The following is a 22,287-nucleotide window of genomic DNA, read 5'->3' on the forward strand; positions in this document are numbered from 1 at the left end:
CTCTTGGTAGTTTCTTCTCTTAATTTCCCACTAGAACTGTTAATAATGTTTATCTTAAATACTGAATTTGCTTGGCTTTTGATTCCATCCATTTGTTTCCTTATCATGCCTTTCTACTAGATTAAAGAACCCTTAAAAACAGGGTTTTCTCCACTCTGATTGTCACCTCTCAGTCTTTTACATAAACTAAATAAGTGGAGGAGCTCTTTGTATCTTTTACTGTGAGGTATTCTGCTTTTTGCCAGCCTCTCGTCTGTGGCTTTCTTGACATTTCTTTCTTTGCAATGCTTATTCATCTTATTATCATAATTACTGCTCAGAGCATCTTGATATGTTTTTTACTTTTTGAAAAAACATTCATCTGCCATAATTACATAATCTAATGCTTACATAATATACCCAAACCAGAGAAATGATGATGTTCCAGATGTATAGAGTTACCAGAATTGTGCAGCCAGGAATTTCCCGGTTAATGTGTTTGAAGCTGGAGGCTGGTGTTCTTGGAAATGATACAGCCTTTCTATGTTCCAGAGCAAGCATAATGAATCTACTTCTCAAATTCTTCAGAATCTTTTTCAGCCATCTCTTTGCTAGCCAGATTTTCAACTGGGATAGATCAGTGTAAGTCTGAGGTCAGTAACTCTGACTTCAGGCCTCATCTGAAAACCTGATTTTAGGAGGTGAAGACCTAACATATCTAGGAACTTTTTAAAGATAATTATTATGATACTTTATTTTTTTTTTTAGTAACATTTAATACCGACTGATTCCTGTTCCAGAAACAAACTGAGATTATATCAGTAAAATGTCTGGTAACCAGTCTCAAACAGATCTACCAAGTAAATTGTTGCTCAGTGTAGCTCTAAACTAGTCTGATCTGTGATTCTGCAGCAGAGTGATGCCCTGGTAACAAGCTTGATTTTTAATGGGGCCAGACAGCCAGCTAGAGCAAACTGATGGTCAGCTGACTTGACTTGCTTAAGTTGTGAAGACGTTCAAAGCTGAACCATATATATATTCTTGTATGTCAACCCAGGTAGATAAATTTCCTACTGAAAGAAATACTTTTGTGATATTCCAGTGATCATTCTTCATTATAATGTCACATACTATTTGCTGCAAAGCAACAATTTCTAAAGGGAAATATTCTGTATGCCCCTGTTGTATCTGTTATCCAGTATTATTTCCATGTGTGGTGAATGGATGACATAGTTGTTGGTGCACTTTCCCTACATACGGCTAGTTAGAATATGTATTGTAATAGGAAATTACAAAGGGAGCTTTTGGTGTTAGCTTTATTTTCTTGAAGTGAGACTGAAGAGATTCTTGTGTGTGTTCTATAAGCATTTCTTAACATTGCTGGAAGCCCTGAGTGCTTTTAGATTTAAGCTATTAAAAGTGTATTTTCTTCAGCTAATTGCACTGACCTAAAACCTCTGTGTATATATTGACTGAGTTAGGCAGATGGCTTTTCCCTTGAAATGTGCTTTGACTGACCTGGACCCACAAGATTTAGGAGCCTCATATTTAAGTTTTATAAGGGGTAAGATTGAAAATTACTGTGTTTTTGGTTATTCTCCATGATCAATAAATAATTGAGACTTCATGAACCACTGGGATATGCTCTGGGCTGGGTGAGAGTTGAATAAAATGACTCTGTGTTTGTGTAGCTTGTTTGACTTAGCCTCATCAGCAACTTGAATGTTTAAATTTAATCTTTCTACACTAAATTCATTATCATTAGGTAACCTAACAAAACAGAAAAAGTCAGTAGAGTCTCATACCTTTTCCCAGGGGACCTACAACAAAAGTCTCAGGGCAGTAGACTATATTAGATCATAGCTTGTGCTGAAAGTGAACTTCTCTTGGGAGCAACAGTCCCAGTTTCAAACTCAAACACAGAAACTGATATTTCAGGGTGGGTTTGTTTTCTTTTCTGAACATTATCTTGTGTTTAATTTCTTGATCAATTCTTATTGGGAGGGGCAGGGGTTGAGGTGTGTGTGGTATGTATTAATAGATTAGGGTTTGAGTTAAAGCCCTCTAGAGTCAATGAAAAATAATCACCTCATTTTGGGTGAGGCCTTGAAATCCACACAACTGGAGCAGAAGAAAGTTAAGAAAATAGTATTCTAATGTAAATGTGAAGAATATTATTCCTTGGCTGTCATAATAGCAATTCATGTAGTATAGCTCTATTTACATATGTGGCCAGTCAGCTAGAGGATCAGTTAAACTGAGGATAATTTGAAATCTGAGACTATCAAAATTCAGAAAAAGATCTGGATGTTCTTTCTGATAGATTTTTGTGGCACTGACCTTCCAAATTCTGCAAACAAGTCTATCAGTCTGTTTAGCCTGTTGATGATACCTGTCATCCAGTGGGGATTACACTGAAGATCTGTAGAGTTGAAAGCGTAAATTAAAATCCCATACCTGAGGATGTAGAAGGACTGAATTCTCTGAAAACTGGGCACAGTAAGGGAAGATATGATAATATACATCCTAAAAGAATGCATAAATTTGTTGGTTTGAATCCCGTTGTGTTACATGTATGTAAAGAACCTTCAAAACTTCTACTTTATCTTCTACGTAAGATCATGGGGAAAAAAAAAAATCTCCTCTTTAAAAGGTATAATCTTGGTGATCCAAGAAAAATTAGTCTAAATTTGAGCTGGATAACATTTTGGGTAATAAAACTCAGTTTTGTAGTTCCGTATTTTAAATTCAGCAATTTTAACTGCTTGTAAAAAATTACATGATTTATCCACTTTTAATGTGGGTCGGGTAGCTGATTTTTTAACTACTCCTTGAACTAAAGTTTTTTAGTTCAGTAATACAATTTGGGATGAGCGATGAAGTTCCCTAAAAGAGGAAAATGTGTGTGTTGTTTTATTTCTGTTTTTTTTTTTTTAAAAACAAACCACATGTGGTATGTATAAAGACGTTAAAATATGTGCAGCCTGTTTCTTCCATTATTTCTAATGTGGTTGACCATCTGAGTCATGGTTCTCCTCCCCTGTTGAGCCATTTAAAACAGGAATAAAAAGGGGTACATGATAAATGCTATAAAGTGGTATGTGAAAACTTAATATAGTTTCAAAAACTTTTTTCCTTCTCTTGGCATGCTAATAGCTGTATTTTCAAGCAATGCATTCATTTGAGTATTTGTGAAGAGGAAATTCATAAAAGAATTCTTGGATTTTGAAAAAAAATGGGCAGGAATGAATTCAGGAAAGGATCCTTAAACTTGATCAAGATGAACAGCTGTTTGAATGAACAAGGCTTTTAGGCTTTTTGTAGTGTAGTGGAATGTTTTTGTCCATCTGCCTACTCATTCTGAGCTGAAAGAAGTAATGCTGTAACCCAGCAGCCTTAGTCCCAGTTATGATGCTGCTCTTACTCATTTTATTTGACATACCTCTCTTTCTCCACTACACGTTTTAATTAAGAGAGCTTTACTATGTGTTAGTCACCATAACGCAGTGGTTGCTCTCAAATTAAAGAAACCAACCTTTGACCTTATGGATAACAAAGGTAATGCATAAGTTAATGCCTTGAACATCCAGTTTCTAGAGATGTGTTTTTGCACTGCTGGCTGCAGGTCAGGGTCAGTGTAAGGAGGGCTTGGAAGACTGCTGGGTGTAGTTATCTAAACAATGCAATCTCTGTTCATAAGGCTACAAATCCATCCCCAGAGAGTGACATATATCAATGAAACACTTTTGTTGTCATGCAATTCTTTTACATTCTCTGGTTTATTTTCCTGAAAGAGAGATGTACCTCTCCCTTTTACCGTAGAACCTTATAAACTCCATAGCCTTCACAAAACGCAGAATCTCAGTGATGATGAGTAACAAATGTCATATATTTGATTACCTTTTTACAACTTTACTTTTTCACTGCTGAATATGAAAGAATAATAAAATACATGCATGTTCCCAGAATCTGGAATGCCATATATCTAAATTGTGTGAAAAATATTATTTTTTTGAAGGTGTTTCAGAAATACTGTGTTATTGGCAATACTTTTTGTGATATTTATAGAGAACATGGGTATATAGAAACACTATTGGAACTCCTGAAATTCAGTGAGAATTCACTTGTTTTTAGTATCTTCACTAAAACATTTCAGCAAGAGCAACAAAAGTGCCAAAAGCGTTAAGAGTCAGTTCAGCAACACATTCTGATAGACAGTACCACCACTAGAGACTGGTTTTATGTTACATTACTGAGCCTGAAGTCAATAGAACAGTACTAGAACAAGTCAACAATTTCATTCTGTTACTCTGCCAAAATCATTATAGTTCAAGGACAGAAGATTTAATGTACGCTTTCCTGTTTTCATAGTAAGGTATAACTGATGTCAGCATAAAATGATGTAGGTTTAAGATTGGTCTTCTGTTCTTAGACCCATTCTTTCCTTTGCTAAATTAGGAAATATTGGCCAGTGATAACCTGGAGTTGTTGCTCTATAGTCCTATACACATACTGTATAACTATGATATGTGTCCAATGTACTCAAGCATAGATTATGATTTTTCCAGAAAAAATTTTTTCTGTATATGCTAGAAAAAATAATTGCTGAAATTAATTTCCCTGTCTGAATTATGTATAAAATCAACTTTTTTGCAAAGCAGTTCCTACAAAGTACTTTAAGTATTGGTAATATTTAATTAATCACTGTATTTAAGGCATAAGTGCCAAAAAGAAAGTCTTCTGGTTTTCTAAATGGAGAAAAGTAATATAGTCTGGTAAGTAAGGCTAGGACAAGACTAGAACTCAGACCATTTTCATTTAAAGCCCTGAGTGTGTCATATAATCATGTTTAATTTCAGTCCTTTTGGCTTTTAAGATCCTAAGCTTTCCAGCAAAAAGGCTGTTTCTGCTCTGCCAGGTACAGTGAGGCCCATTGTAATTTTCAGATGCCATTGCAATATTACTGAATAAGAATTGTCTAGAGCTCAGAAGTCAGAGGAAAATATTAAAATCAACCAAAAGCAGTGATTGGTACAGACAGTTGATGTCAGGCGAATGCCGAGACTGGATTTTTACCTTTTTACTCAGCCTGAACTGAGGGCTTCGGAAGGCACACCAGTGAGAACCTCAGTGACTTTTGAGCACAAAGAGTATTCACACATGTGGAATAGTTGTAAAAGAGCCTCTCTGGTTATTATAAAAATTGGTTGACCATTTCACAACTCGGTAGGTGAATTTTAATGTATATGTGCTTGTTCCTATGTTGTGCTTGTTTGCTGTTTTTGTTTTGTTATATTTTAAATTAGAGAATCTTGTAACTTTTTTTAAGCCTATACCATAGATGCAAATTTGTCTTTTTGACGCACAGAAATATTTAAATGGCTGAAAGCAGTGCAAGAAAGCCATAGAGAGATGATGTGGTATAGGAAGTGGCTTTCATCTCTGAGGCAAGGGGATGGATTTAGTTAACTAAATTCCTCCAGGTCCAACTCAAAGTCTAAGCTTCCTGTCCATCAACATGAACTAGTGGTGTGAAGGTTGTAAAGTACTCTCATTACATGCAGATCAAACATTCCCTTGTTCAGAGCAATCTAGACTTTTCTGCCTCTTTTCATTTCCCTTTAGACATAGATTAAGCATATTTGGTATAAATTTTTTTTCCCCTAAGAATGTTACTAGATCAGCATATGTATTTTTACTTACTACAAAGAAAATGCATTTTTTCTTCAAAGAAAAATGCTTTTTAAAAATATGCATAGTTTTGCAAACTCACCAAAAAATATATGTACTTGTGGATATATACTGTAAATGTATTTAGAAAATGTGTGGAAACTATTCATTGCCCACGTAGAAATGCTTCACGTACCTCCAAGAAAAACAAAGGCATTTTTCAATTTGCTGTACTGCATGATGTAAAAATCTGAGTTCATAAGTGTTGCTGCGTTGCTTCAGCCAAGACTTGCAGAGCTAAGCCAACCCCCTGGCTTAGGGCTAGAGATCACAGACACCAATATGGAGGATGATCAAATAGCGTTTTATTAGACAACAGCAAGCATTATATACCTTCTGCCACGCGGAAGTACCTATGCTGATCCAATCAGAAGGCAGGTTAACAATTTTTGCCTTTTATGGTATCGCCAGGCCTTGCCCCACAATTCCCCTCTCCATGCTATGGGGGCTTGTAAAAGTATCAGGGGAGGGGCTCTCTCTTTCCGTACAGCGCGATATCTTCCGGCCGCCAGACCTTAACTACCTACACATAAGAACGCAGAATAAAAAAATATCAGCTGATGTAGAGGATAACATGTTAAGTTATATATATTGAAGCAGAAACAATTCAGAGGAAGTAAAGGATTTGAAGCTTGATTATAAATATTGCACCCATGTAGTGCATTGCAATCTTTTTAAAGTTCAACATGCACCTATTGATAATGTATTAATTATGTGTAATTTACATTCTCGGGCTTCCTCCTGGAATAACTGGAGTTACTGACTAAGTTCTGCTTACAGTTGTGGGAGTTTGCAATGCTCACATAAAGCAGGTGTGAGGCTCCACTGGCTGCAGGATTTGCTGTATGTTACTGTTCACTCCCTCTTAGGACTCCCAAGGTCTTTTCTGTGGGTCATGCAATAGACTTTATTGTCAATATGCAGTACAAAGGTCTCTCCAGGATTAATGGAAATTTTATCTATTTGCAGTAACTTGAAAAGGCATTATGTTTTTAAATTATTCACCATGAATGGTGTTAATTGAATTTGCCATTCTCTATGCTTGTGGTGTTTTGCTTTGGGGGGATTGGGAAGGCCTGACATTAAGTATTTGAGTGATTTGTTTACAAAATAATTGCTTTCCTTTTAATGAACACTTGCAATGGAGGAGGCTGAGAAACTGTTCCCTTTAAAAAGATGATGTTTTCTATTTACTGAGAATATTTTTTCCCAAATTTATTTTAAGAAACGAGTTCCATGCTACTGATGAGGTTTATGCATAGTCTGTGCACAGATCTCCTTGTTTTTTAAAATAATTCCAAGTGAGGCCAGAATCAAGACTGCAGTAATATTTCTGAGGTTGTAAGCTGTAGCTCTGATAACAAATGTGAGGTTACTACTAGGTCATGAAAGCTCTCAGAAACCTCATAGCTGAGCCGTGTAACCTACTGAACAGCATTAGGCAGGTACTACATTAAGTAACCTTGTCTAAACAGTGAAGTCCACTTAGGAGAAATGCTGTCAGAAGTACACATACCAGAAATGGTTACATGATTTCATAAATGCTTTGAAAGTCCTGAAATACTACTTTTCATTTACATTTTCTTTCATTGTCCTGTAATCAAAACTCTTTTGTTAAGACTTCTTTAACAGGGAATAGGAGAAAGAGCTGTCTTATTACGAAGGAGAAGAGTTAATTCACTTTGTTTTTTACATCTCCTGCTATGAAATATTAGTTCTAGTATTGAAGTCCTTTAAGAGCCCTGCACTGTAACTAAGAGTTACTGTAATTGTAAAAAAAAAAAAAAAAAAAATTCTATTAATTGGAACAGACCAAATTTGATCAGTTAAATTTCAGTTATTTCAGTTAAGCTTGATATCTGCAAGGATTGGGCAATAAACTGACTTAGATCTAGCAATGGTTCATATGTGCTAGCTAATAGAATGAATATTGGGGGAGCTTTAGAAAAACAGATGAAACCCTTTTTAACTGAAAGGTAAGGAAAATTACTGGCTTTTGGTTGACACCATCAGGCCGCATATTGAACAAAGAAGTAAAACAACTATTTTGGAAGAAAAGTTGGAAGTTACTCATCTGGAAGTAACAAAGGTAAGCTGTACAGAGATGCATGCAGTCTAATAAAAAACTATGTCTTTTCTATGTCGTCTTTTCTGATACTGTTGCATGACTGCTGTTGGTAGAGGCCATGCGTCAGGGCCAGGTGTGTACTGCTTGTGCTTATGTTGCCACAACCCTAATCGCTAATCATCATGATCTCTTGTGTTGGAAGGAGTAATTATGAAAATAATCTGAAATTTTGCGTTCTTTAGACAATTGAGATCAAAGAGTTGAAGTTAGATATATGGTAGAAAACGATTCTCCCTGGTATCTAGTGATAGGACGTGTGGGAACAGTTCAAAGCTGTGCCAGGGTAGGTTTAGACTGAAGATCAGGAAGCATTTCTTTACTGAGAGGGTGCTCAAATGCTGCAACAGTCTTCCTAGAGAGGTGGTTGATGCCCCAAAACTGGCGATCTTCAAGAGGCATTTGGACAAGGCCCTTAATAACATGCTTTAACTTGGTGAGCCCTGAGCCGGTCAGGCAGTTAGACTAGATTATCACTGTAGATCACTTACAACTGAAATAGTTTATTCTGTTCTATTTTAGTCAAAACAGTGAATGTTGCTAAAGCAGAAGAGTGTAACATTCTCTCTGCGTAACTTCTTCACTCATTGGAAAACTTATTCCTATAGTTGGACCTGAGGCTGTATGGGCTTCATACAGCAGCCTGTCAATTTTGTGGGTATCTTCTGTATTAATGAGGAGTCTGCTAGCACTAGTTACCTGTGAACATGCTATTGATGAAACATTACCCCATCGCCCTTACAATAATCTGCTCCATGAAGAGTTTTCTGAATTACAACACAGCAAGTGTTTATTTCCTGCCATTTTGTCAGAATGTCTCAGGGTAGTGTTGTGATGTGAGCCATTAATACTGCTCTCCCAGAAAAGTTCCTTAGACCTGTTCCTCTCATTTCTGATGACAGCTGCTTTGTTAGGAAGTGCTTCCTCTGTCCATTCAGAACACCCAGACTGTGTTCTAAATTCCAGATGAATGGAGGGTGTGAAACAGTTGAAAAATCTTACTAAATCTTTTTGACCAGTATTGCTGTTGGTGCAGATTGGTGCACCTATGCTTTTATTATTTGCTTGTCTGTATACTAGTGTTAGTGGCCAGGTTGCTGGTCCTGATAGGAAGCATCTCTTTGTGCTAAATCTGTTAAATTTGCAAATGATTAGAGGGAATGTCTTTGGGAAATGCACATAGTCTTGTGTTTCACAAATTACAGACTACATGTGGTGGCAAAGGGCAATAAATTAAAAACTTTAATAAATCCAAGCCACACAAAACTTGCAATTAATAAGAACTGCTCTCATGAGACACTATTACACTGTTTCCTTCAAAATGCAATGCTTCCTTCAAAACACAGTGTTTCCTGCAAAATGATAAGTCATGCACTTACTGTACTTTCATCAAAACAGTTCCCAATGGGGTTTTAACACAGACTTTCAGCTAATTGTAATGACAGTAACCCTGATTCTCCTTTGACTATGTCAGAATAAAACCCTGGAGTAACTTCATCTAAAGTCAAGAGATTACACTATTAAAAATTATTATGAAGGAAGAAGAAATGTAAGTAAAATGCAGACATAAATATACATCAGTTGAGACAGCACTCAGAATGTAACTAAACAAGCAACCACTGCCTTGGGATACACAATCAAATGGAGTTGTGATTGACTAGCTTTGGTTGGTTTATATGCAGTTGAGAACAAAGAAATCCTAAAAACTCTTACACTGAAAAATTAAAAGCAAATAACAATGATTAGGCATGTGTATCATATCTAAATGTAGTAAAAATGAGTTGTAGTAAAAACGGGTGTTTTTTTCAATTAAGCCAAAACTAAACAGTTTGTGTGACACTACTTTTAGATAGGAAAAATACCATTTCTGCTAGGCACAGTAAAATTTAGATGAATGAAAGAGTTGGTTTAAGTAATCCTTTGTCTTACATGTGTGCATATATTAAGGCATGATGAAATATTTTGGTGATTTGTTCTAGCCATAAAAATGTTGCTCTGGGGTTCTTTCTGGAGAGAGATCAGAAAACAGTTATTTCACAGGAATAAGGATTTCATATTGGACCACACAGTAAACTGAGAGCTATATAAAAACAAATCAACATGTAGACCTTTTTGTATTTCCATATAAAGACATCAGATTTTTTTTTGTCCTGCGTATGTGGAAGGTGTCCATTGGACATTTTGCTGCTGTTGAAATGGATAGAGCCTTGTCTGCTGGACACTGGATGGAGTTCTTGTGCTGAGAATTCTGCACAAACCTTTGTAGTCATCTGGTCAAGGTTTTGAAGTAGGAAGAATGATCATCAGAGCCATTTTTAAGCCACATTTTTGTGGTTTTGTGTAAATGTTCTTGCTATGGATACTATGGTCGGGCTTCCTGGGTGCTCTGAAAAGCTCGTTATTATATCCAAAGAGGAGTAGATAAAGCTACCATTCCTACAGTTTTCCGTGAAAAAAAAAAACCAGTTCATTTGCTGTTAGGGGGCAGATGAGGAATTTTTTTTCCTTCTTTTTTTTCTAATTTCTTTCAAAAAAACAACACAGGAGTCCTCTGTGGTCTTGAACTGCTAAAGCAATAATTTTTTATCATAATTCCTGTTGTCTAGGAGATATGAGCCAAACTGAAAAAGAGATGAGTGATTTTGAACCCCAGATTGGAGGAAAAGAGCAAAGAACATGTTATAAATTAGCAAAAATAAATAGTATTGGTAAATATAGTTTCATGTCTGCTTTCTCTAGTCCCTAAATATGTTTTTGTACAATATGGTAAAATGTGGGATGGGGCTTTGGTGTTTTTCAGGTTCAATAATCTTGGATTGCCAGTAAAAAAATCAAAAGAACACAAACAAAAAAAGTGATAGTTTTAATATTTGACATCTCTGTAAATACCATTTGTAACATGAAAATCCAGGCTAGTTCCACATTTTTCTTAATTGTAAAAGAGAGAATTAAAGGCTCACGTATTGTCCGGTCTTTGTGATTTGCAAAGATTACCAAAGTGAGGATGGCACTTTCAGCTGTGGAAGAGAGGCACTGAGGAGGAAAGGTGTTGAGGGTATACATATGTGAGGTCATGCTTATGTTTCAATCTGATTTTTCCAAAGTTTCTTTTCTTAAAAATTCATCAGAAGCAGTATTTTCTTTTTCCAAGTAGAAAACGTGTTAAATTCTTTTTAGTTCTAACAAGCACAAAATGAAATTAATTATATTTCTTCATCTAGTTCTGATGCTGCACTTATTCCATATTCTACTGTCTCTGACTTGAGATGCAAACATTTTGCTTTGAGCAAGACTTTTCAATAGATCCCCAAGATCTGCTCTTCCCGTGCCTCTGTCTGTAACTAGTCTGCAGTATGAGTTTGCATCTGAATTGCCAAACACACATAAATCATGTGTTAAGGTCATCTTTATTACTTGCTTCTGCTAACTTAGGAGGTGCATCATCAATCAGTGCTTGTGAGCCTGCATCCCTGTCATCCTTGTGGCTGGCTTGTGTGACTAGTGTTAATGCTATAGTCAGAGAACGAGGGAGCCTGGATTTAGAAAGGCAAAGGGTAAAACCATGAAGAACTGGTACAGATTCTGCTGATGGAGTGGAAAGAAACTTAAACAATTAGCAGGAGTGTTGTCAGACCAATGATGTCCTTGCAGTTTTTTCACTCTCTAGCTGCTAAAGACATCGCACTTTAAATACACCTGAGGCAAAGTGACAGTGGTACTGAGGAAGCATGTTGTGCTAATGGGCATTTTACACTGCCTTTGTTTATCCCTGTTTTTTTGTATGTTATGAGATGATTCTGTATATAAGTATCTCTTAAATTCTGTACAGTTTCTGATACAGCATTGGTTTACTCCTGGGAAGACTCTGCTTTAACATCGGATAGATGATAACCAATGTGCGAACATTCTGTACACAGTTACTTACTAAATTGCCCAAAAACCAATAAGAAATTTGACTCCTTTTTACTTTTGGATTTAGAAATTTTGGGGAAATATCCTTATTGTGGAGATCTCTAATCTCCAGCACTAGTCTCACTCCTGGCGTGCAGAACTGGTATGTGTAGGAGAGGTAACTGGTTGTATCTCATTCTGTCAGTAACCACTCTCCATCTTGCCAAAATGCATAGGGTCATTGAATCATGGAAAAGTACTGTTTGCTTTTTAAAAATTTGCTTGTGTGGATAGAGTTGCAGTACTCGCCTTCCTCTCAGTCTGCTCTTGTACCACCTCAGGCTATGTTCTGTAATATATTATTAAGTCTACAGAAATTTGAACTCAGTGTTGTGCTAAGAGATGGTAGAAGAAAATTCATATGGGAAGAAGTATAAGTAATTTTGAGGCTTTTTCTTTGAATCAGTTCTCATTCACTCGCACTTACAGTGGTGTTAACTAGCACTTTGCTATTATTTTCTAAGACATAAACCCCACCTGGAATATTGCAACAATTTTAGATTAATATTTTCTTGAAGTTCCAATTATTTTTTTAGTGGCTTTCATTCCTGTTTTCTGTTCATTTACTGTGACTTGTCTGTTAAAACCTGACTGCATTTGTTTTTGCAAAGCTTGAAACAAAACTACTACTACTCTATTGCATGAATGCTTGAGGAAATTCAGAACAATTAACTTTAGTTAGTCCAAAAGACTTGGAAAAGTTAAATATTATTTAACTTGGTGGAGATTCTTGTGCCCAGTTGAATTCTTACACTGTGGAAAAATATTGTTATGAAATTGCAGAACTAGGTAGAAAAATCTCAAAAGAAGAAGCATCTCTGAGATTTTTCTTTTAGATCTTGTTCCCAATCAAGTAGTATATACAATCTTTTCAAAGTATTTCGGCAGTGGGCTCAATGATGTTTGCCAGAGCCCAGCAGTGCATGAAAACAAATAACAAAAATAAACTGTGTTAATTGGACAAATCAGAGCTTTCAACTCTGTCTGACTTTGTGGCCTTACTCTTTTAAGATTTTTTTACAGAGATGGTTTTAACTTTTTCTATCATAGATAAGTCATGTTGATTCAGTTGTCATGTATTTTGATAGATTAATTCCCCAGTGTTCATAGAAGTGATTTGGGCCATCTTTAAGAGTCAAAAAGAGTACTTATGGAGGTAGCACTTATGGGATATATTATGAGTGACTGAGTAGTGATCATTGTACTGTTTGAATAATGAGTTCTTGCTTCCTGACCCACTAACACTCACATTTTAGGCATGAAGAAAGATATCTGAAGTCTCAATAAAGAGACCCTTTGGCTGACATTTCCCTGAAAGCTTATTCTACTTTGAGTGCATTTTTGTGACTGCATTGAGCAAGGAAAGAAAAACTGTGTAAGGCTTGATGTCACATCTTATTCAACATCAGTTCAGGAGCACAGAGAATGAATTCTTTCAGTGCAGAAGTCTCAGTGTGTAGTTCCTAACAATAATAAAACAACCAAGGTAAAAGAAAGCTGATACTGAGGAAGAATGTCAAACTGAAACAGAAAAGGTAAAACCCCACTTTTCTGCATTAACTACGCTGTGAAGTTAGTAGTATTTTACCTGTATCTGAGATTTCTGTGAAGCATGTGTTACTAACTGGGATGAGTTCATTTTGGCGTCCATTAATTTCACTCAATAAAAATTTGCCTTAGAAGATGATGCAGAAAAAATATAAACTATAAGCAAGCTATCACTTATTCTTACATATGAGTTGTACATATTCTCATCCTGCATAGGAAAATTAAAACTAAGGAACATTTTGCTTTAATAGGATGTAAATCTTATGTTAGCATTTAGATTAATTATTCTTTCTAAAATAATGTGTTTTAATGTGTCTAAGTGAAATAGTTTAAAGTTGTTAACTTGATTCAGTAATCCAGAATTAAGCATTACTGAAACTATGTCAAGGATTCTCAATTTCATGGTTTTAATTTACATGGATAGAGGCTTGTGCTGGCAGAAAGGGAATTTGTTTTCTTACCAGACTCACTTGGTCATTTGAACTCAGAGACAGCAGTTGGAAACGCTACTAAAGGCTCAATTTTAACATCAGAATTAAAGAGTGTTTAGGCGGACAGATATTCTACAAGACCACTCCATTCTGGATGTGCCATGTAAAATGGAGAGCGCAGTTTACCTTAAAATGGTTTTAAAATTTGCTGATCTGTTCCTTACAGAAATAATATAATAACAAATACACTAACCTAACAGTATAGTTCTTCAAAGAATTTTAGTTCAAGCATGTGCACAATCTTAGTGAAGGAAATTTCAAATACTATTTGAAAGACTATTTCTTAACAAAATCCTGTAAAAAATGTCTGTCCTTTTTAGAAATGAAAAGTTATCCTTGAAATACACTTAATCTTGATTATTTGGGTTTTTTTAATAAGTGATATTTTGATCAGATTTACTTACTTTAAGAGACATAAAGGCAAGATGCTGACTTGATGTCATGGAACTGTCACTGAAGTTGACTACTCTCATTTTCAGCAGCTGAGCATCTTGACCTGTGTCCTCACCTTAAGATTTAGCTTTAGATTTAAAGGCATATATTTAATTTGTTTCAATGAGGTACACTTAAATATAGCCTTCAGGAGCCATTTGAAATTACATGTTTTTTCACCTTTATTGCTCTTTCTGGTTTTGAGCGTGTTGTCATTTTCATCCCTTCTTTAGTCAAGATGCTATGACTTTCAGCAACATTGACCTTCCACAATCAAAACTGTGCCAGGTTGCTAATATGTATGTTTGTTTTTAACTTACCTGTTGCCCAAGTAATCAACGTGCCTTGTCTCCAACACCCAGAAGGGCAGTGTTGGAAGAAGGAAAGTATTCAGCTCACAACTGTGCCCTGATTGTAATTTCCCTGGTTTTTAAATCCCTTATCAAAGTTGTTTAGTCTCTTTCCAAATTTGTTCCTGAGCCTGTAAGCACTTAAGCACCTGAGTATCATTACCATACAACTAGCACTGCTGGCTCAGATCAGCATGACTGCAGTGGGAGTGTTTAGAGAGGAAGAAAGAGCACATGTATTCAATTGCTGGCAGACTCATAATTTATAGAGTCAGCATTTATGCTCCATATTGTAGAAGGCACAGATGATGAGTGTGAAGTCCTTTAGGTACCTACAGGTAGTACCGGATGTGAGGGCAGAGAAGGCTGACTCCCATATCAGCCTTCCAAAAGCACTGTTTCCGTCTTCAGTCACTTTTCAGAATCTGACAGTGTCTCCTTTCTTTAAAGAGCTCAAAATGTCAAAAAGAGCAGGGAAGTGCCAGGCAGAGTGAAGGGATGGGACAGAGTGCATGTGTGTTACTTTGTATACAAAGGTGATGAACTGCAGATGTTTAAACCTGACATCAGGCCAGTATTACAGCCACCTTTGTTCCCCTGAACCAGCCAGATGTTATATCCTTTTCTCTCTTTTTCTCTCAACCCACAGCTCAGTTTTTCCCCACTGTCTAGTTCTACATTTGGATTGGAGGACTATATTTTTGTGTCATAGAATCATAGAATAGTAAGGGTTGGAAAGGACCTTAAGATCATCTAGTTCCAACCCCCCTGCCATGGGCAGGGACACCTTGCCCTAAACCACGTGGTCCAAGGCTCTGTCCAACCTGGCCTTGAACACCGCCAGGGATGGAGCATCCACAACCTCCCTGGGCAAACCATTCCAGTGCTTCACCACCCTCACTGTAAAGAACTTCCTCCTTATATCTAATCTAAACTTCCTCTGTTTAAGTTTGAACCCATTACCTTATTTAACAGTGATACTGTTTTCTGATAATCAGGAATATTGTGATAGAGGGGTTGGTTTTTTGTTTCTGCACCTTGATTGCTACACATTGTGCAAAGGAAATCTTACCATTTCTCCTGTTGCGACTAATTCAAGAGAACTCCTTAAGCCAGCAGGATGTTAGGAAAACTTACATGTACTAATACAGGAGAAACTACTCAACCAGTATCTTCTGAGATGATTGAAATAACAACACATGGAAATACAAGAAGATCAGAATTAAATTTCTAGGTTTAATTTGGAGCTTTGATATACTTTTCAAGAAACTTAGGTGAAATTCAGAATCAGCACCAGCCATTATAGTCATATTGACAATATGGATTGTGATCACACACCACATTCCTCTTTCTTTATTCCACCAGCACACTTCTAAGCTGTCTTCTATCTTTAGTATTTGTTAGGAATACATTTTACTGATTACACTCTAGAAGTGCTTAAATTTTGTGTATGTCCCAAATTTTCCTGGACCTGTTTTGTTCATCAGATCTTATTTACTCTTGGTGCCTTTATCATAATGTATCACGAAACCATCTATTCAGGATGCTCTACACTTCACCTGTGTGAATGCTAATGACATCTATAGTTAACATTCCCTAATGCTGTTGGGAAGGGTTCACTTGGTGCTGGACTTGTTTCACAAGGCCTGATAGAGAGCTCCTTGTTGCTTTTGCAGAGGAAGTTTTCCCCCTCACTACTGCTGCTCCCAGTAGGCTCATAATCAGATATAGAAAAATGAGTGAAACTACATGAACAGGAAAATATTTCTGCATGTCTATGAGGGTAACAGAAACTGGCCCCAAGAGGCAATAAGAATGCTAATCTCCAGTTGTTTGTAAAGTTATGTTTGGCAGGGTCTATTTAATTAAAAATTTCTGAATTTTAAGCCAGTCACATCAATTGACAAAGGGATGTCAGCAGTTTCCACTGCACCAGTAGCAAAAACAGTTCTTACCCACTCAGATTTTTAGTTGGCACATCTCCATCCTTAAACCAGGAGGCTGCTTTGTCTAGGGCTGTACAAAGTCCTCATCATACTGCACAGTGCTAGTTCAATGGAAACATTTTTTACGGTTGAATTTTTAATGTATTTTCTTAAAATTATTTCAGATGCCACTGGGATGTGATCATCTAATAGTTTTCCTTTATGTTATAGTAGTTCTGCAGCTGTAGAACTGCTTTTTCCCAGAATATTTTTCAGACTTAAAACATACATTTGTTGTTCTTTTGTAGATGTGTGTATGATTTTTATAAAACTCAGTTTATTGTCTTCATTGCACCTTCTTTCCTGAAATCCATATAAAAGCATCCAATGATAGAAGAGCATATTTTAAATCAGAGATTGATTTCTAAAATATTTTCCTATTTAGATTTTGAAACATGACTGATTGCTTGCCAAATATCTGAATCCTACTTAAAGGGTGTTGTACACCTGTGAGAAAAGGCAATTTTGATTTGTAAAGCCTCCCACTTACTCCATACATAACTCTCACTAAATTGCAGTTAATGCTGTTTTGTCTTATGTTTCCTTCTGGATGTAAACCTGAGATTTGTGGTAAGAAAACACAGAGATACTTTTCTCTATTGCAAGGGAAACTTCCTACTCTGTACAGCAGTGGTATTACTGTCTTACTGATTCCTAAGTTCATCAAAGTGTAGCAGGCTATGAGAAGCAGAGAAATGAGGAGTGGAAGATAGAGCGCTTAGAGTGCTGACAGTGTAAAGGTTGTGCTTGTATCATCAGCCAAAGATAGTCGTACACTTGTTCCACCCATGTTCAAGGCCCTTTGTTAGTCTGAACTAATAAAATTCACCAAAAGTCCAGATAACATTAGTTCATAGGAATATGGCCTAACAATATTCCAGTGTGGTTTCATTCCTTTTGTGCAGACGTGGCTTATGCCAGCTGTGGCAAAGCTGGCATATGTTATGTGTGATGATGTGCAGCTGACCACACACACATGCCCTAAGGCTGGGGGAAAAAGAGGTCAGTTTTGGGATGTAACTGCCCTGACAAACCAGTCCACATCGCATCGCTGAGAGAAGCCAGCAAGAGTTAGCTTAAAAATCCAATTTAGTTTCTCATTTCACTTATCCTGATAGGTAATGGGAAATGTATATATTTATTCATGAATGGGAAATGTAAGGGAGTAAAAAACCAATATTTTCAAAGAACTGTCATGGTTTAAGCCCAGCTGGTAACTCAGAACCATGCAGCCGCTCTCTCCCCCTCTTCTTTCTCCCCCCACTCCTAGAGGGATGGGGAGGAGAATCAAAAGAATGTGACTCCCATGGGTTGAGATAAGAGCAGTCCAGTATCTAAGGCATGATACAAAACTACTACTTCTACCACCAATAATAATAATGATAAGGAAAATAATAAAGGGAGAGAATACAATTGCTCACCACCTGCCGACTGATACCCAGCCTGACCCAAGCAGCGATCTGGGCCTTCTGAGTAACTCCCCCCAGTTTATATACTGGGCATGATGTGCTGTGGTATGGAATACCCCTTTGGCTAGTTTGGGTCAGGTGCACTGTCCCTGCGTCCTCCTGGCTTCCCCTCCTCCCTGGCAGAGCCTGAGACTGAGAATGCCTTCTTTTCTCATTGCTAAAGGCCTTGGGACCCCATGGAGCTTCATGTAGAGTCCACAGGAGTTACACACAGACTCTCCCTCAGTGTTTCTGTGCCAGAGCGTGGTTGTCGTTGTGTGCCAGTTGGCACAAGAGAGGCCGACGTAGCAGGAAGCTGACAGCTTCCTCTGAGGTTTGAACAAGGGCCGGTTGATGCAGTTCATCTTGTGGTAGACCTCGCTGGCATTGCAGAGGTAGTGCCCTGTGCCATCTCTCCTCCAGAGCAGGGTGGACCTGACCCCACAGTTGACACATTCTCGTCCCTCTGAATAATCATCAAAAAATTCTATGGTGGCATGCCGGGCAGCTGCGGGTGTGCCTTGGCTCTGCAGGTTGTGCAGCATGGGGCTGTTGAAGGGCGAAGAAATCCAGCTCGTGGCCATTTCAGGGCTCATATAAGATGGGTAGAGGCCAGAATAGGAGCTGTCGAAACCCCTGCTGTACTACTCCATCCCGTTAGCAGAAAGGTTCAAGGAGGTGCTATAAGCTTCTGCGACTTCCTGGGAAGAGGTAAGGGAGTAAAAAACTAATATTTTCAAGCTCTGTTTTCGGTAATAAATATGCAACATTAAAGAAAACAGAATCAGTTAAGAACCACCACTGTCACTCTGAAATTGCATTGAAGACAGGCCTAGATGAACACTCAGATTGACCTGAACTTTGTAGGTGAGGTTTATGTTTTCTTTAAAGTGAGATTCCCACTCCCCATGTCAAGGTTATCTTAGTGATAGCCTTTGAAACAGTCAGACCATTTACCAATGGATGGATGTTTAGAAGTTTGACAGTCTCTGCATTAATCCAACTCTTGCATGAAAATGGCTTTATCAAGCCTGTAATTAGAAACGAAATAGTTTTAAATGGTTTCCACACAGCTTGACTTTCAAAGAGGTTCCAGTTTCACATAACTTCATATAAACAGAGAATCAGAAGATATAACCAGATACCACAGTTCCTGCTTGCTAATTGCCATAAAGCAGAGCCATCTGCTTTATACAAAGTCTAGGTCAGGTAATCCTTCTAAACTGTGACCTTTGAGGCTCCATGGAACTTGTTCTTGATTAAATAAAACCTTCTTAGGAAGTTATTGGAAAACTTGGTGCAGGTTCAGTCTGAGCAGAGAATGTAACTGATTGGATTTCTTCATAATCTTAAGCAGACGGTTCTAAACTAGTCTGTTTTGAATTTTTGGTTTTTTTTTTTTTTTTTTTTTTTTGGTAGTGTTAATTTTTCACAGCAATTCAAGGTACAAATGAATTCTTTCAGTTTTTAAAGTGATGCCTCATAAAAAATAGATTAGATGACTAATGAATGATTTAAACAAATTCATGACAGTAAAAGACAAAGCGAGGTGACTGAATGTTTCATCAGCCTAAACTAAGCTCAGAATCTGGGCTGGGGAAAACAGCGAGCATCCTCCATTTTGTGAGGTTGCCTGGCCTTTCTTTAGAGAGCATGTGCCACAGCGCAGTGGGGTGATAAACAGGAGTGGAGCAAAATAAATGCAATTGCAGCTTAGCAAATAGAGTAGAACACTTGTAATTCCTCACAACTATTTCATTAGTAGCAAGGCTTATATCATGGATGCTTTTAAGTGTTTCTCTTTTCCATCATATACTTTATTTAAATTTTTGATCCATTATATGAAAATAGTTACTGTGATTAAATAATCAGTTATTCTGCACTAGTTTTCTTTTGGCATTGGTGACTATTATTTTTGGCTGACAATCTCTGGCAAGCAATTGCCAATTATTCACGGCCAGATTAAAAATAGAAAGATTATTGCCAAAGCAAATAATACATTATTTTGCAGTTTCACAGAGCTTTCCAGTTGAGAATCACAACATATTTTGTAACCACTAATGAATTTAGCCACTTACCACCCGCCGAACACTTGTATTCTTGCCTTAGGGATGAGAAAGATAAGGTATATAGTGCAGCAGGACACGGTCTGCCTTTTCCAGGGGCTGGTGTAGGTTAACACTGATGGTAGACACTAGAATGTGCCACTCATTGGAAATGGGTCTTCTCATATGAATTTGGAGATCCTTGTCTATCCATCCAGACATCTGTGCAAAGGTTGGAGTTGCTCTGCCTGGTCCATGACACGCTGCTCTTAAAAGAGGCAAAGAAAAGCTGAATTGTAAATGCCTCAGAAAAAATGTATCCATTCACAGGTGTTGCATTAATGAAATAGATTCATATTTTGAGACTAAGTGATTTTGAACTTTGAGAGCTCCCTTCTGATGTGGTGGAAGATCAAGACAGGAAGTCAATCATGGCAGATGACCTGATTATCCTGACTATTTAAATTTTATGATGGTATTACTGTTCCTCTCAACAGTTGCTGCAGATGCCCTCATATTGAATGTGTGTAGCTACTTTGCATTCTTAAAATTTTGTGAAGAAGTATTGCAGTGGAGAAGAGTTTCTTACTGAATTAGGTGATCCCCTCATGTATGAGGACTACTGCTTTTCAGTTTTAACGCATCTCTCTGAAAATGTCTCTCTAGCATCAGGATCATAAGCCTGAACATGACCCCCAAAGTTCGTGGCGTTTTCACACCTTTGAATATGCTCCTCAGAATTGTGCTGGCCCAAAAGTCTAGTTCTATACTCCACATTTTTGTTCAGGTGATGGTTTTTCCTTTCCCAGCTACAGTAATAGGGCCTCTCCAAATCCTGAAGGATATTGGTATTTGGGGAAGTGTGACTGGTTCTAGGTTTTGTTCCTCGTTTGCAGCCCCACAGAAAGATATGATGACAGTCTACCTTTCCTTGTTCTCAGTTGCTGCAGGGATTGATATGACTAGTGATGTAATGGCCTTCTCTTGGCTGCGAAGTGAAAAGTTCTTCATCTCTGCACATTTTTCAAACAGCAGAGACTGTTTTTACTGTGAGAATCACCTTACATACACCTAATCACTTTGTGAGAAGCACTTAAGTGGCCATTAAGTGCAGAACTTTGCTGGATTGGACTGTGTCATTTTATTAAATAAAAGGGCATCTGCAATCTGATACTTAATATATACTGTGAGCTGCATTTGGGAGCAAACAGAGGCAGTTTTCCTTGAAATTCAAAGTGCAGTAGCTCAGAGACAACCATCTGTATGCATTTAGGGAATCTGAAATTACCCGAATGCCTGGCAAATTTTTTGTAATTATCTCAGAAATGAATTATGATATTTCACAGATAATGTTCTAGCCCTTTCATTCCTACTTTGAAAAAACCTACTAAAAATCTGTTGCCTATTTTATTCCTTGCTGGGGTTAAAAAAATCCCACAAACAGACAAACAAAAAAGCTTGCTTTGAACAATCTTATTGGAAAGAGTGTGTGTGCATTTTAAAGATCCTACATTTTAAATACAAACAAGGGAGTGCTGAGACTTGCCACAATAGCTTCACTGAAATATATTCCATCATTCAGATCAAAAGTAAGCAAAAAACACAGAAACATTTGGAACAAGCAACAGTGCCAGAGCATGATTTCAGGTACTTGGGAAAGCAGTTTCTTCTCTCTGATGAACTCAAAACGTAGGATATTCTGTAAGGTGGATCTTCCCATTCAGATCATTCCATACAGTGACTTTTTCATGGGAACATTGACTAGCTTAGTTATTTAGGAGAAATATTTATTTTGAGCTAATGAGAAACCTCTTTCCTAGGCAGTCACACAATTGCCAAATAACAGTTAACTGTAACTCCTGAATGTTTATTTCCAAATAACGAGTATAGAATGGGAACGATAATGTGGGAACATGAACTTAATATGGTGATATGTTAATTTTATGTAACTAAAGACATTCAGAAATACTAAATTGCCATTTAAAACCAATGCTGAACAGTCACTTCTACTTTGAAAATCTCTCTTTAGTTACAGAGAAGAGACAAAGCTGAGTAGCACATCATCAGAATACTGTCTTCAAATTTCAGAAATGTGAAAATTGGATAAGCACCAAACATCCGTTACTCCTTCAGGCTTAACTTTTGTTCTGGCAACTGCAAATGACAGGGATGATCTTCCCCCATCCCTCCTGAATCTCAGTGT

Source organism: Strigops habroptila, chromosome 8 (genome assembly GCF_004027225.2).
Source record: "Strigops habroptila isolate Jane chromosome 8, bStrHab1.2.pri, whole genome shotgun sequence".
In the NCBI taxonomy this organism is placed as follows: Eukaryota; Metazoa; Chordata; class Aves; order Psittaciformes; family Psittacidae; genus Strigops; species Strigops habroptila.